Raw genomic sequence first — 10,398 nt, forward strand, 5'->3', positions numbered from 1 at the left:
AGAAGCTCCGACGAGCTTCGACGAGCTCGAGAATGACGGAGATGACGCAGGCGAAGTCGACGAACGCACACTTCGACGAACGCACACTTCGGCGAACGCACCCTTCGAACTCTGCGCTCGAACCCCCCTTCTCATCTCTGCGTTCGGCCTCGATTCTGGCGTCCGCGGGCAGCTGGCGACAGGTTGTCGCCAGCCCTCCACATCCGCCTATAAAACCCCCTCCCCCAGCTAGGGTTTCGCTGCTGCAGTGCTTCTCCTTTCCCTCCGTGTTTCCCTCTCTGGCGGCGACGAAAACGCCCAAAAACGCAGCTGCGTTTCAAACTTAAATCACAGCAGTGATTTCAATCTCATCTCCAGCTCTCAAACTGTTTGAGGGGAGATTAAGAAAAAGGAATTTAAGAAGAGAGAGAGAAGGGGGAATTAAATAGGGGTTTTATATTGTGGGGTTATTCATTTATTCTCAAGTTGATAATTGATAGGGTTCATACCCTTTAATCATTAACACTGTAGCTACAGTGTTTTATTTGAGAAATCCCAGTTTAGGGATTTGCTCTTGATTTGTAATTTCTTGTTTGATTAATAAGAAATTATCTGTGTGGCTCCCGAGGACGTAGGCAGTTGCCGAACCTCGTAAATCTTGGTGTACTGTTCTCTATACCGCGTTTCCGTTGCATTAGGGGATTTAGGCGTTAAATTCCCAACAATATTTACAGTAAAGAACAACGTTGGAATATCGTAAGGAACTGAAAAGTACTCTCCATTTACAAGACATTCTTTAAAAAAAACTCTTACTTCATCAACTAGGAACATTTTAGAATATACGTTACCGACTAATCAGATCTCTTCATTACGATCACTATCCGAAATGTCTGATAGTCTAGTATTTATTCTAAGGACATTATCTGTATATTTAGAACATCAGATAAATCTGACCAAAATAGCATACTATCATTTTGAACAAGGATGTTATATACATATAGGTCCTGTTACAATATACAATAATTGCCTGCAGGGCACCTATATCTAACAAACTCCCACTTGCACTAAGGCCAATTATAGTATCTAATACCCAATAGCTCAACAAGTTTCTCAAATTGTGAACGAGCAATTGCCTTTGTGAATGGATCTGCTATATTATCTTTTGTGTCTACTCTTTCAATCTTGATCTCCCGGCGATCAACTATCTCCCTGATCAAGTGATACTTCCTCAGAATGTGTCTGGACTTATGGTGAGATCGGGGTTCCTTTGTTAGAGCTATTGCAGCATTATTATCACAGTATAAAGGTACTGGATCTTTAATGGTGGGAACAACTTCCAGCTCTAAAAGGAACTTCCTCATCCAGACAGCTTCTTTAGCTGCATCATTAGCTGCAATGTATTCAGCTTCCATAGTCGAGTCTGCTACTGTATCCTGCTTGGAACTTTTCCAGCTGACAGCTCCTCTATTGAGGGTGAAAACATATCCTGATACAGACTTACTATCATCGATATCGCTCTGAAAGCTTGAGTCGGAAAAAGCCTCCATTCGGAGGTCACTTTTACCGTATATCAAAAATAACTCTTTAGTCCTTTTAAGGTACTTAAGTATATTCTTGACCGCTTTCCAGTGCTCTTCTCCATGATCAGATTGGTATCTACTTACCAAACTGAGTGAATAAGCGATATCTGGTCTAGTACATAACATGGCATACATGATCGATCCTACTGCCGAGGCATAAGGAATTAGACTCATGCGTTTCCTCTCTTCATCAGTCCGGGGAGACATCTTTTTAGAGAGGGAGATTCCAGGAGATGCAGGTACAAAACCTTTCTTGGAATTTTCCATGCTAAACCGTTTTAGCACTTTGCCAATGTATCTAGATTGCGATAATCCTAACATCCTTTTAGATCTATCTCTATAGATCTGAATACCCAGTATACAGGATGCTTCACCTAAATCTTTCATGGAAAATCTTTTTGATAGCCAAATTTTAACCGCTTGTAATGACGGTATGTCATTACCGATTAAGAGTATATCGTCTACATATAAAATAAGAAACGATATAATACTCCCAATTATCCTTTTATACACACATGGTTCATCTGGATTTTTGATGAAACCAAACTCTTTGATAGCATCATCAAAACAGATGTTCCATCTCCGTGATGCTTGCTTCAGTCCATAAATAGATTTAAGCAATCTACATGCTTTTCCACTGCTCCCACTAACTACAAAACCCTCTGGTTGCGTCATATATATGCACTCTTCTAAATCACCATTTAGAAATGCAGTTTTAACGTCCATTTGCCAGATCTCATAGTCATAGTGAGCAGCTATAGCAAGTAGGATCCGAATAGACTTGAGCATAGCCACTGGAGAAAAAGTTTCATCGTAGTCCAAACCAGGTCTTTGACGAAAACCTTTAGCTACCAGTCTAGCTTTAAAAGTCTCTACTTTTCCATCTACACCCAACTTTTTCTTAAACAACCATTTGCAACCTATGGGTATCACCCCTTTAGGAGCATTGTCTAATATCCATACTTTGTTGGTGTACATAGAGTCTATTTCAGATTTCATTGCATCATGCCAAGCAACAGAGTCCCTACTCTCAGAGGCTTGCTGATAACTTAAAGGTTCGTCATCATCTATGACGTGATCTAACATGCCACCTTCAACTAAAAAATTATATTGTGTCTTAGGTGCATGAGATCGCCTTGGATATCTGTGGAGTGGTTGAGGTTCTTCTGGTATAACTGAATTTGCTGGTTCCACTAATTTATCAGTAATATTTTGTATCTCTGAAATTTCTTCCAGTTCTACCATGCTCCCACTAATTTCTTTTTCAAGAAATTCCTTCTCTAAGAAGGTGGCATGCCGAGAAACAATTATCTTTTGTTCATCGATGTGGTAGAATTGATATCCAATGGAATTCCTTGGATATCCTACAAATTTGCATAATACTGAGCGTGCCTCTAACTTTTTGGGATCTTGCTTCTTTACATAAGCATGACATCCCCAAATCTTAATATAATTAAGATGTGGTTTCTTCCCACTCCATATCTCATATGGAGGTTTAGGCACTGCTTTAGTTGGAACCCTATTCAGTAAGTGTGTTGCTGTTTCTAATGCATACCCCCAGAATGAAAAAGGTAACTCAGTGTTACTCATCATGGAACGTACCATATCTAATAGGGTACGATTCCTTCTTTCTGACACGCCGTTAAGCTGTGGTGTAAAGGGTGGAGTAACCTGAGAGAGAATCCCATTCTCTTTTAAAATACCTAAGAATTCCGAGCTCAAGTATTCACCTCCTCGATCCGATCGAAGAATTTTAACTTTCTTGCCCGTTTGGTTCTCTACTTCATTTTTGTACTCGATAAATTTCTCAAGTGCTTCAGATTTGTGTTTCATCAAAAACACATGTCCAAACCTTGAAAAATCATCAGTAAAAGTAATAAAGTAGGAGTAGCCACCTCTGGCCATTGTAGACATAGGACCACATACATCACTATGTATCAGTCCTAAGAGTTCTGTAACTCTTACTCCAGTTCCTGTAAATGGAGTCTTGGTCATTTTACCTTTAAGACAAGACTTGCAAGTCTCATAAGACTCAAAGTCAAATGGATCTAAATATCCATGCTTATGAAGCTCGCCAAGTCTTTCTTTATTAATGTGACCAAGTCTGCAATGCCATAAGAAAGCGTCATTCATAACTGAGTGCTTTCTTTTATTAGTGTGATAAGTGTTCAGAATTGTATTTTGATTAAGAATATAGATGCCATTGCACAATGTTCCATAAGCAATCAACTTTTGATTAAATATGATATTCATAACATTGTTCTCCAACTTAAATACATATCCATCTTTATCTAATAAAGATATGGATATTATATTACACATCATAGTTGGTACAAAATAGCAGCTATTTAAAATCAAAACGTTTCCATTTGGTAAAGCTAGATGAAAATCCCCTACTGCAAGTGCTGCAACTATTGCACCATTACCAACTTGCATAGTCATCTCTCCAGCTCCAAGTTTTCTATAACTTTTAAGTCCCTGTAACAAATTACAGATGTGAGATCCTGATCCGGTATCTAATACCCAGGATGTATGATTTATAGAAAAACAATTCTGAGTAACAAACACACCTGTAGATGAAGCAACAACTTGCTTATTCTTGGTGAGTGAGGCTAGGTATTCTGGGCAGTTCCTTTTCCAATGTCCTGACTTATGACAATGGAAGCATTCTGCTGTCATCATTTTTGCCTTTCCTTTATCCTTCTTGACAGCCTTCTTAACACCTTTCCTTGGTTTAGTAGTTTTCTTCATTCCTTTTTTCTTAGCAACCAATTTGCCAGAAGAGGAAGAAGATTGCCCTATAGCCAAGACTGGTGTTTGTCCCTTTTTCAAAGAACTTTCTTCCTGTCTTAACAAATTAAGCAAGGCAGGAAGAGTGGGCTCCAGATCCATCATCAAAAACTGTGATATGAATCGGGAGTATGCTGGTGTCAAGGACTGCAGAATGATATCTGTATATCTATCTGCATCTAGGCCTACGTTCAAAAGTTCAAGCTCATTGACATAGGCGATCATTTTGAGGACATGATCCCCAACAGAAGATCCCACAGTCATTTTCGTCTGGAACAGATTCCTAGACGCCGCGTACTTCATTTGTCGCGGTTGCTCGCCATACAGTTCTTCTGTATTACGAAATATGGATCTGATATCCATATTCTCATGTTGTCTCTGATGGACCAAATCCATAGAGGCAATGGTGAGGCATTGAGCAAGTGAACAATCTTTATCCCATGTATTGCGGATTTCAGTTTCCGCTATAGTGGGTTCTAGGCCTAGAACAGGTTCGGGCGCAGTGAGGACATATGCTACTTTGTCATAAGTTAGGGCAATTTTAACATTCCTCAACCAGTCTTTGTAATTAGGACCGGTTAACTTGTTCTGTTCCAATATGAGTTTTAAACCAGACATAATGGCCTGAAAGAGAGAGAAAAGGTATTTTAGCAGATGTTCAATACATAAAATAGATTTGGTTTATTTTTATCTAAGTTATGCCTCCCACTATTTTTCGAGTCCCTCAAAACCTTATAATAGGTGATCGGAAAACAACTCATTGTTTTCAAGTGGGATCAAGATCCAATTATCATTGAATGCATCAACCTTGGCGTATGTCAACAAATTAACACATTCAATAATTGGTAGACAACTTTTGTCTTTTACACTCTTGTAATTCTTGATATGATTTTACCCCTAGTCTTTTATGACCTTGACGTATGCCAACAAATCATAAAATGCTAGTCAAGTTTGTACCCATCATTTCTTGACTGGCTTAAATTTAACTTATGCAAACTCTTGACGTATGCCAACAAAGTTGCATAACCAACTTAAGCTATCCTTATATCTTATATACAGATGAATACTATTTAGCCATAGAATAGTTATGCCTTGACGTATGCCAACAAACATAGTATTTATAAGCTTAATAGTATTTAACTAAAATGATGGAGGGCTACGGACGATTTCTCAAATCTTTTACCGTAATCGAACTTGATATAGTTTAAAGATGCTCTATATTTATACTTGCAACAATTAAACTAGCCAGGAAAGCGCAAGATTGGTGGGAGGGTTCCGAGCTATTCACCGGGAATATTTATCGGACCTTAATTAAGTAACCACTTCTCTTTAAGACTATAACGCGAAAGATTGGGCATCACCCCCTTATCTTAAGTTGGGCATCACCCCATGAGTTATATCTTATAATCACTTTCCTAGACACTAGTTAAAAGTTCGTTCTAAATACATCTCTTTTAACTGCTTTAGGTTTATTTATCTTTCACACTAACACTATGTTAATGTCGATCTCACTACTCTATGGTCAATAAACTCTTATTGCCATGTCTCACAAAGTTTAAAAAATGAGTTTTTATAATAAAAACTATTCTCTAATGAGATAGAGATATAAACTTTGTAAAATATAGCACCCAATTGTATAGACATCTACAATTGGGGCACAACCAACATATCAACATATGTAAAAGCAATATGGAATGGTAGTGGACAACTAAGGAAATAAAATGCAACTACACTAATTACATTTTGGCAAGCAATTTGCAACTCCTTACATTGCTAGCTCCCTTGCAAATCCTGTATTATTACATTCACATATACATAGGACGTGCAAGCCCCATTTATAATGGAAAAACCATCTCGTAGGATGGGTAATAATATTGCATTGAATGTAAAATAAAAGCCATAAATGAAATAACTAAACTAAATAACCATACCCCCCCCACACCCGAACAAGGGCCTATACCCATAGGCGTAGCCCATGATCGGTGAGCAAGTGCCAAAACCCGTAGGCGTAGCCCATGCTCGGGGAGGAAAGAGGTCAAAAATAATATTACATTTTTAGCTATATTACATCAATACAATAAATGCAAGAGAATCGTTGTCCACTACCATCCATAAACATAACATCCATGCAAGATGATATAAAACATATAACTTAATCAACATTAAGAAATATGCATCTATCTAGTTATGCAACAAATTGGAAAACTAGATAACATAGGGATTATCCTAACTCAAATAAGACTATCATGCTTCTAACATACAACTACACTAGTTGTAAATAAATGTTTTGCAATTTATACAAGTGTTTTTACTCCTAAAAACATATGAACCAAAAATCACATTTTTGAATCAACAACTAGTATAATTTATTACAAAACAACTTGAATAAATTAACTAGTTTCATTAAAACATCTTTTAATTAAACTAGTAATTAGAAGCAAGAACAAAGTCCTCTATGAGTTAGATATGCATGTTAAGATTTAATTAGATGGAACCATGGCTCTGATACCATGAAGGGAATCCATGCTTCATACATGCAAAATACGCAACGGAAGACTATATGTATAATTATGCTATGCATGTAGAGAGCATGAAATACATTATAGGACCATTCTAATTAAATCTAACATAATCCCTATATTAAAGAGAGCATACAAGGGTTATAAAGTCATACTTTTGAAGCGTGATTCGATGGAAGATCGAACAACCCCTAACTCTTGCTCCTTGTAGTAGTAAATCTCCTCGTAGTGGATCTCCAAGTCTTCAAGTGAGCTTGATAAAATCGGAGTCTTCTTGAGACACAAGGCAAGATATCCACCCCGGGGTACTTTAAAATCCTACTACTTTCTCTTACTCAAGATTGCTAGAAATTAGTAAGAGGAGAGCTCTCTTTTATTCTCTTATGGAAAAACCACTTAGCCAATTTTTCATTAACCTTTCCATAAGAAAGAGAGCTCATATTTATAGAGTGAAATGTGTTCATGACATGAATGACTCATCCTATGAGTCATGCAATGAATCATCAAATATCAATGATTAATCTAGTGAGTCATGCAATGAATCATCTCATGAATCATTACATTTCAAAACCATGTGCTAATAAACCATGTGCTCAAACCATACCACTAAATGACTCATCTCATGACTCATTATACATGGTATGTGTATTTCATAAATGAGAATACCAAATCAATATTGTATTTCATAAATACGATATTTTGTAATTTTCCAATCATTGATTAATAAGTCATCATATGACCAAAAAGTCAATGAGTTGACCAAAAGTCAACTGTTGACCAAAAAGTCAACTAGTTGACTAAAAGTTAACTTTATAGGAAAAATACTAGAATTTATTTCCTAAGCACATAGCATTCCGATTTTATCGATATACATAACTGTTTATGTGTATCCGATAAAATCATATATGCGTATCAATCATACGCATCACTCTATAAATTGTGTTTCATAGGATTCAAGTACGCGCTTGGTGTGACTCTAGGGCCCAACTTAAGAACTCGGCAGTGGATCATATCCACAAGTACAACAGAGGTGCTAGCTACACATGAAGACTACCCGGGTATAAGTTGTGATAAATGTCTGCAAGATGCTAACACAATTATATCAGGACCACTCAGTGATAATGCCGTACAGTCCGGTCTCTTCGTCAAACCATGTCAAACTATTAAGCCTAGGGTATGGAAAACTGTCAAACCCTAATTGCTCAATTAGTGTTTGTTGATATTAAACTCATAACCTATAAGATCAAACTGACAATCAGTTTATCTTATTTACCTTGGCCAAGGATTTTCAGGTTATAGTTATATCAAACAATCTTATGACATCAACCCCCTATACTGGGAGAGACGAATCCCATCTTGGCATCTCAATATCTACTTATGCCTCGGGATGTACCCAACAAGAACCGTTATGCACAACTCGATGAGAACTGTGGTTAGGTAAAAGTCTAAGTACACCTATACTGACATGTAAGATATTGCACTCATGCCTCAGGTCATGAGACTACTATGTACTATATCACTTGAGAACTTCTATTTGACAGTTAAGTATAATTACCAACTAGATGTTCTCAGTGAGTCGTTCAGTCAACTCATTCACTAATGAGTCACCTGTATACTATATCTTGATGTCTCACATCAATGATCTAAGAGATGGATCATCATCCTTCCAAAGGAGAAATAAAGTATACACTAGTCTTACCAAAGTGATCATGTCCCATTACATCACTTCATCGACTAGGAACATTTTAGAATATACGTTAGCGACAAATCAGATCTCTTCATTACGATCATATCCGTAATGTCTGATAGTCTAGTATCATTCTAAGGACTTTATCTGAATATAAAACTACCAGATAAATCTGACCAAAATAGCATACTATTATTTTGAACAAGGATATTATATTCATATAGGTCCTGTTACAATATACAATTATTGCCTGCAGGGCACCTATATCTAACATCTTCTTCCTCAAGTTCTTAATTAGACAAGTTCCTAGTGTTTTTATAAGAAGAAATAGATTCTTGAGCTTACAAATTTGGTCATCTTACCACTTTGAAAAAGTCAATATTAATTCATTTGATATATTTAAACAATCTAATTAAAGCTAGTTTTTACTCAAGAAAATTTTCTTACATATAACTCCAAAGTAAATTTTTTAGAGATCTTTTCATTATAGTTATACAAAATCAAGTCTAACATAGACATTTAATTAAAATTTTTGAAAAGAACATGCTAATTCTTTGTTTCAAATAATTTTTAAGCCTCCTGATCAATTTATTTTTTAAGAACATATATATAATATATTTATTATTATTATGATTTATTCTTTAGTGATTTTGTTATACTTTATCGAGCTTTCTAGGTGATCATGTAACAAATATTGGGCAAATGGAATGATGGCTCCCATAATGCATTTATGGCGAGGTGATAGGCCATCAGTGCACAAGAGGGGCTCAAGGTGTTTCGTCGTCTTTCTACTTGTTTGGTGGTCAAGAAGTACCAACTTTTGAGTCGCCCTCGCAAGCTGTCGGCCGATTAGTCGGCCGAGTGGAGTAGTTAAGTAGTTAACTCAGCCGGGGAGTGACATGTAATGCCTTTCGGGTCGTCGACATGTGACGCCTTTCGAGTCATCCTTGTAAGATGTCGACGTATCAAGTTGACCGAGTTAAGCCTCTAATTGTCTTGAGGTGCTGACCATATTATGCATAATGTGAGACATTTCTCTACCATTGATTAGAGAATATTTTCCATCACTAAAACGACTATAACACTAAGCATACAAAAATTTCATTACTTTTAATTACAAGTCCGAGTTGAACCATAGTGAAGTATATTACTTTAAAAATTATTTCTTAAAAAATTGTTTAGAGCTATCATAAAAAATAACTTGATCGGTATAAAACTAACTAATAAGTATAAATTTTAAAAATTTATCAAGTAGACCAATAATTAATTGATACTAAATAAAAGAATACTAAATAAAAAGAATTAATTGAAAAGAATTAAAAATGAAAAGAATTAAAGAATACTAAATAAAAGAAATTAATTAAAAAGAATTAAAAATGAAAAGAATTAAAAAGATACTAAATAAAAAAGAATTAAAATGAAAATAATTAAAAAGATACTAAATAAAAAGAATTAATTGATACTAAATAGAAAAAAAGATACTAAATAAAAAAAGAGAATTAAAATGAAAAAGATGCTAACTAAAAAAACTAACTAGTCCCCATTCCCACACTCAAACTCAACATTGTTCTCAAGGGAAACACAAAAGTATCAGATAGTCATTACAACACATAATGTAGTCAATAATGCATGACATAATATAGTCAATAATGCATGCCAAAATAAAAGGGTACTAGTAATTTCAAAAAAAAAAAAACATCCCTCACTAAGGTACAAGATTTTCCCTTCTCTGGGTTGGCTTAACAAAGGCTTGGTGTTGAGATAGCTCTTGTGGTTATTAAAGGCCTCCCTACATTCATAGCTACAGCTCTTGCCTTCCTTCAACTCCTTGCTTCCTCTCAAA

This window comes from Asparagus officinalis, chromosome 9, assembly GCF_001876935.1.
Source record: "Asparagus officinalis chromosome 9, Aspof.V1, whole genome shotgun sequence".
NCBI lineage: Eukaryota > Viridiplantae > Streptophyta > Magnoliopsida > Asparagales > Asparagaceae > Asparagus > Asparagus officinalis.